The following is a 7,088-nucleotide window of genomic DNA, read 5'->3' as shown; positions in this document are numbered from 1 at the left end:
ATCATAAAACTCAATTAAAAGGTGGGAATTAGGGAACAATAGAAACAGCTTCACTAAATCTTTCCCCTGTTTAAGTGAACAATAGGTCTCAATTATCAGTCTATGGCCCATGCTGTAAAATATTTTACTGCAATATAACCAAGTAAATAACCAAAACTATTAAAGGGTTTGTGTCTCTTGAAAAATAGGATTAATTGATATTTATTTTTATTATTTTTATTTTTAAAGTTCACAGGCTTTTATTTTTTTAACATTCAGTACGCCATGAATTCCTAGGGAATAGCATCCAGCAGCTCAGTTTCCTTTCCATTTGTTCTTACAAGATGTACTCTGGTTGGAGCAGGCTGGCACTTCAGCTGAACCCAGGTAACTTTCTCCTTTTCTTTTTTTTTTTGCAGTGCTGGGGATTGAACCCAGGGCCTTGTGCTTGTGAGGCAAGCACTCTACCAACTGAGCTACATCCCCAGCCCTGACTTTCTTCTTTTTCTGATCATTTTCCTTCACAGGTTTCAGGAAGCTGTCTTGGATCTTAGAGTGCTTAATATGCTCAATACTCACAGTAATTCTCTTGGCAAGAATCTTGCCCTTAACTTGCTTATTCACAACAATTCCAAAAGCATGCTGGGTAACATTGTAGACTCTCCAAGTTTTGCCATGATAATATTTGTGGGGCATTCCTTTTTGAATAGTACCTACTCCCTAATGTCTACAATATCATCCTTCTTGTAGATTCACATATATGTAGCCAAAGGAACAACTCCATGTTTTCTAAAAGGCCTAGAGAACATGTATTGGGTCCCTTTCCTCTTTCCCTTTATGTTTGTCATTTTGGAGAATTACTAGAAGATGGAGGTTCTGGCCAAAAGGAAGCAGGATTGTTTGAAATATTTGAGTTGCAATATACTGTTGCATCCTCTACTTTTTTATATATGTTTTTGGACACAATCTTTTCCTAAATTCCTAGTTCAGAGCCACTCAATAAGAAGAGTTGATTGTCAGTCATTGGCACATCTGCCTTTTGCTCAGAAGCACCTAACTCTTTGTGCCTAAGTGGGTGGTTTCCTGTCTGTGTTTAGTTTGAACCTATTCCAGGGCTTGTGGTTTTGGCCAGGCTCATACTTTGCACTATCATCCTCCTGCATATTTAATGACGGTGTTGATTTTGCAATTGGGCATATGACTCCTGCATTTCTCAGAAGGACTTATAGGAATCTTTCATGTTCTGGTTTGCATGTTCTTTTCTCTTTTCACTCTCATATGCAGCAAGCTCCATCAAGTCTAATTTTCAAGCTTAAACATTTTCCTTCATTGCAAGATGAAAGATACATTTTGAGTACTGGAATAATAGAATTTTAGATGGGAAATTAAACTAAGCTAAAGCAACTAAGAAAAGGTGTGTAAAGAAAAAATTAGTTTTCCTACCAAGATAAAGAGCAAGGTAATGCTTGGAGAAAGTGAACTTGACATGTGATTTGGAAGGAAGATAGGAGGTTCTGAATACAAAATTCTTAGAGAGTTATTCTTGTCCTGTGGCCTCCTTGCCCATTATAAAGCCATCTTTATCACCAATATTATGAACATATTTGCTCACATTTATAACGTTATTCCCTATTTGAAGACCTCTGAGAAGCAATAACCTATCAGGATATGATGTCTAAATATCAATGTCCACATAAATCAGTCCTACCATCATCCCTCTCCCTCTCTCTCTCCCCTTCTGTCTCTTCATCTTGATAGCTAGATCAAAGTGATGATGATGATGAAATGGGTAAGAGTCTGAAATCTTCAAAAGCCATTACATTTATTCAACAAAAACATGTTGCAAATTCATTTCCTACCAGGTACTGTGCTAGACACTTCAAGTACAATTTGAACAAAATAGGCCAGAAAATTTTCTGAGGAGCGGGCCAGACATGTAATGAAATAATTTTGAATTTTAAGCCCAAATTCCTCTGAGCTAAATCTCTCTTTGTTTTTAATCACTTTAAAAGATAGTGAGGTTTCTGCCAAAGCCCTTAGGTCAGTGAGTGGGTAGGGCAACGTTACTCAAATTTCACCCATAGTCTCCCCCAAAGTGGCATTACCTTGGTATGTACTCTGATTTTACAATCCTGTACCAAGAATATAAAACAAAGCACAATCTTCTGTTTTCCTCCCATTTCGTAATTTGTCAGAGGAAACTCCTGCTCCTCAGAACCACCTAAACTTTCTTAGCAAGAAAACAGATAGTGATGCTCTGGAAAAGACTGTGCAGGTGAGACCTGAGGTGGCAGCCCAGAGTGCAGTGTTCTAAGCAGAAACACCAGTGCTGGCACTCAGATTTTTCCAGTTCCATGCCTTGCTCACCTGGGGACTTCCCTACCACTCTCCTGTTTGGTGTTAATTTCTCCATTATGTGGAAAATCATAAAAAGTTACCATCAAGATCTGGAACTCTCTGAGGAAGTAAAGAGTATCATGTGATTCCAGTCAGGTGTCTAGTGGGTCCAGTGGGAGAGCTGTACATATTATTTATCTGACCATCTTACATGAGAAACTTTCATACTCTGCTAGACATAGGACATTCAAGGCCACTCAACTGCATTGCACTGCCTTGAGTCCATGTTGGGCTCAGAGAATGCTGACCTAATTGATTTTATAAAGACAATCTCTGTGATATCAGAGACAGAGTCATTGCTTTGCGCCAGCTTGACAGTGCGTATGTCTGCAGAACTGTCAAAAAAGGACATTTTGATATATACGGTCTAAGGAAAAAGCCTTGTGTTTGGATAGTACACTATTATTTATAAAGCCTGTAACAAACTTGTACTTTTGGTAATATCTCCATTTTACTGATAAGAAAATTGAAGCTTAGGAAAATAATATGACATATACATTTATTTCAATGTTAAAGTGACCCTGGGCTAAGAATATCCGGAGCAGTAAAAGTCTCCAGTGAAAAACAAATGCAGAAATTCTTATGTCAGAGCAAATATGAAGGTTTATGTTTAAGAAAAACTTTAAGAAAAAGTTTATATTTTAAAATATAAGAATCTGAATGCAATATAAATTAATGGGATGTTTGCTCACTATAAAAAAGAAGCACTGTTTTTCATAAAGAATTATACCGAATTTCTTTAAGGAATATGTGCCTGGCAGGTTAAGTATGGCTTGACTATTCCAAATTTTACTTACCCACAATAGCATTGAAAAAATACCTACTGGCTAAAACAAGTCATAATGATTCTCAAAAGAGTTAGCTCATGTGTGAGATTCACTATTTGGAAGGTCAGTTCATAAAATATAGTTGCTAGGTTTACAATGAGCATTTCCCTGATGCCCTGAAACTAAAAGTTATACCAAGATACTGGATAAACAACACTCGACTATGCCAGGCATGGTGGCCCATACCTGTAACCAAGAGTCTGAGGCAGGAGGATCAGAGGTTTAAGGCCAGCCTCAGCAACATAGCATGACCCTCAGCAATTTAGCAACTTACTGAGACCCTATGTCAAAATAAAAAATAATAAAAAAAAGACTTGGGATGTGGCTTAATAGTAAAATACCCCTGTTTTCTAGTACTAAATAAATAAATAAATAAATAAATAAATAAAGCAACAACAAAACACTGCTCCTAGTACAAGACTGATTAAGTGTTCCAGAAGGATGAAAATGATATTACTAATCCAGAAGTTGATATTTTAAGTAAATTTATGTTAAAGGCACAGGATATAAAAGCATAATTTATAAGGTGGGTGAGTGTTTTTAATTTGATAAAGGAGGGGTCAGGGTGGAGGTGAACTCCCAGCCCTAGGCATTAAGGCCTGTGACTCATAAATCTCCATGTCCCCACCTGTGGGTTCTGGGTGATATGCAGGAACCCTGAGGAGAGAGTGAGGTCACGGTGTGGATTTGCTAGCTCACCCTCACATTTTTCCAAGAAGGCCTCAGCTAATATCAGGTCACTAATCCTATGAGCCTTGGCAAATCATTATGACTAAATATGTGGTTTAGTCATGCAGACCTATGGCCTCATCAGCCAACCGCCATGGAGATGATGCCCAGCCACCTCTCCCCACGCGTGTGACTTCATTTGCTCTTTCTGCTCCTCTCCATCAGCTCTGTACTGGGAGCTGCAAGATGAGCCAGATGCCTTCCATCCTTGAATGCCACTAACTTCCTGACAGATGTTACAGTCTCAAGCAACTACACTGTTCTTTTCATAGACAGGTCCATAAAACTAGAGGTGTCAAATCAAGAAATTCCTACCTTTTTAGAATGCAATTTTGAGGAATGGAAGCTGGTCTCCAAGAGGCACCTATAATTTACAGGTGAAAGTAACACATGCAGAACTCCAGATCTTCTGTCTTAAGCCATTAAAGACTAAGGCTAGAAGAATATTTTTTTCTGTGAATTCTTTATACGGTTTTCAGATTTTTACTAAATGCTTCCTATTACCTTAGGAGCTAAGGATGCAAAACCTCTCAGATCTGTGATCCAATCAAAAGAATGCTTGCATACTTGTTATTAGTGAAGTTAGAGATGGCGAACATATTTAAATGGGCACATCAATTTTGACCAGTTGGCAGTGACTTCTTGGACTGTCATGATGAGGATACTAAGGTTGCACTTAAGACTTCAGGAAAAGTGGCTTCTGAAGGCCACCATCAAAAAGGGTCAAGAAAGAGGTGGTATCTTGCCTGCATTTTTCATCTCAGTGCCAAGCAATTAACTGTTATTTCTGTAATGATCTGGAATACTAAATAGCTTGTTCTCTAGGTTGTGACTTAGGATACAAATAAAGAGTAAGAAAAACAAGCAATCAACACACATTATTTTTTTTTTCACTAAGGAATATCCTAAAATGAACTGCTTCTTAGATAATGGCAATAACCATCACAATGCCTGCTCAAACCAGCCCTGGAATTTTCCTTCTATGAAATGCGGTAGATGTAGAAAAGAAAGTCAGGGGCAGTGGCAAACACCTGTATTCCAGCAGCTTGGGAGGCTGAGGAAGGAGGATCACAAGTTCAAAGCCAGCCTCAGCAACTTAACAAAGCTCTAAGCAATTCAGTGAGATACTGTCTCAAAAGAAAAAATAAGAAAGAAGGACTAGGGATATAACTCAGTAGTTGGCCACCTCTGGTTTCAATCCCCAATACAGAAAAGAAGAGAAAAGAAAATCTTAGAATATATTACATTATGCCATATATACAGTATAATCATAAATTAATAAAGTCTAGACTAGCCAAGTGAAAGTTCAATTTTTAAAAAATACCTTTCTTGCTCTGACCCTCCACTACCATATCTGGTACATATGAGTTTATTCTGGATTATGATTTTCTTGAATATAAAACTCCCATGATAAAAAAAAAAGTAAACATTTTTCAATCATTTACTATACATCAAGAACTATTTCAAGTATTTTACATGTATTTACTTGTTTAAAAACCAAAATAAGTCTACAAACAGTATCCCATTTCACAGATAAGAAAACCAAGGTCCAGAGACTCTAGGTATAGCCAAGCACAGAGCTGGGAGTTGGGGCAGCCTGGTTTCCAGTGCTACCACACTACACTGGTAATCTGGATGATAACAGTTCTGAGGACAAGCAACATACCACAGCCTCAAAATGCAGGGAAGAGGCACTGACCCCATCTGGAGGATTTGGTTCTCCTTTTGTTTTAAATATAGAAGGATAATTCCATACAGTTTTCATTTTGGCCTTCTCTTATTTACCATTTTTTATTGTAGAATACATTTTTGAATTTCCACCATGAAAAGGACATGGTACAATGATTGAAGGACCTCCAAGGGGAAAAATTGAGTATTAATACAAGCTTTATATTTATTGATTATTAATAAACATGTTATTCCCCTTTAGTCTAGACCCCAAGACCAGGGAGAGAAAGCTCCACTTGTTATACAGGATTGACAATAACAGCAACATTTCTGTCTGCCTAGACCTGGAATTGTCTGTAGAAAGATCAAATTTTAAGAGTCAAGAATGGAAAGAGTTGACTATAATGTTTTCAAATAAAAGGGTTTTTAGTCCCCATTTTTTCCTTGGTGCATTATAGTTGTACATATTGATGGGATTAGATGTTACATTTTTGTACATGTACACACTATAACAACATGATTTGGTCAATATCATTGCCAGCACTGTCCCCTTCCTCCCTACCTACCACCCTTTGGTCCCTTTCCTCTATTGATTTCCCTTTGATTTTTAGGAGATCCACCTCTACCTTTGTTTTCCTGTTTCCTCTCTAGCTTCTGCATATGAGAAAAAACATAGGACCCTTAACCTTCTGAATTTGACTTATTTTGCTTAACATGATTGTCTTTAGTTTCATTCAGTTTCCTGCAAATGCTATAGTTTCATGTTTCTTCATGACTAAATAAAAACTCCATTGTGTATACATACCACATTTTCTTTAACCATTCATCTGTTGATGGACACCTAGGCTGGTTCCAGTTTGGCTACTGTGAATTGTGCTGCTATAAACATGGGTATGCATGTCAAGATGCCTTCTAATTATTCAAGTTAATACTGAGAATTGGTATAGCTGGGTCATACAGTGATTCCATGCCTCCTACCCTTTGGAGAAACTCCATACTGATTTCCATAGTAGTTGTACTAATTTATAATCCCAACAATAGTGTAAAAGTGTTCCTTTTTCTTCACATGCACTTCAGCATTTAGTATTTTTTGTATTCTTGATGATTGCCATTCTGACTGATGTAAGATAAAATCTCTTGTTTTGATTTGCATTTCCCTAATTGCTAATGATGTTGAACCTTTTTTTTTCAGATATTTGTTGGTCATTTGTATTTCTTCTTTTGAGAAGTGTGTGTTTACTTCATTTTTCCATTTATTAATTGGGTTATTTGATTTTTTGATGTAAAATTTTTGAGTTATGTATTTTTGATATTAGCAAAGATTTTCTCCCATTTTGTGAATTCTCTCTTCACATTCCAATTATTCCCATTGCTGTGCATAAAGTTTTAAAATTTGGTGCTATTCCATTTATTAACTGTTGGCATTATTTCCTGAACTTTAGGGGTTCTATTGAGAAAGTCATGGCCTGTGCCTAAAAGCTGGAATGT

At 37.1% G+C, this 7,088-nt stretch overlaps 1 pseudogene across 1 annotated transcript; it reads right to left on the bottom strand.

Annotated features, from left to right (window-relative positions):
* Positions 1–272: 272 nt before the first annotated feature.
* On the bottom strand, positions 273–827 carry LOC306669509 (large ribosomal subunit protein eL21-like; annotated as a pseudogene). The gene is made up of 2 exons: positions 469–827; positions 273–377 (listed from the first exon to the last, which is right to left on the bottom strand). The product of its transcript is annotated as a large ribosomal subunit protein eL21-like (transcript).
* Positions 828–7,088: the final 6,261 nt, after the last annotated feature.

This window comes from Sciurus vulgaris (assembly GCF_902686455.1).
Source record: "Sciurus vulgaris genome assembly, chromosome: 9".
Lineage (NCBI taxonomy): Eukaryota > Metazoa > Chordata > Mammalia > Rodentia > Sciuridae > Sciurus > Sciurus vulgaris.
Note: the sequence above shows the minus strand (reverse complement) of the source record. Positions and strands in the feature narration are given on the sequence as shown.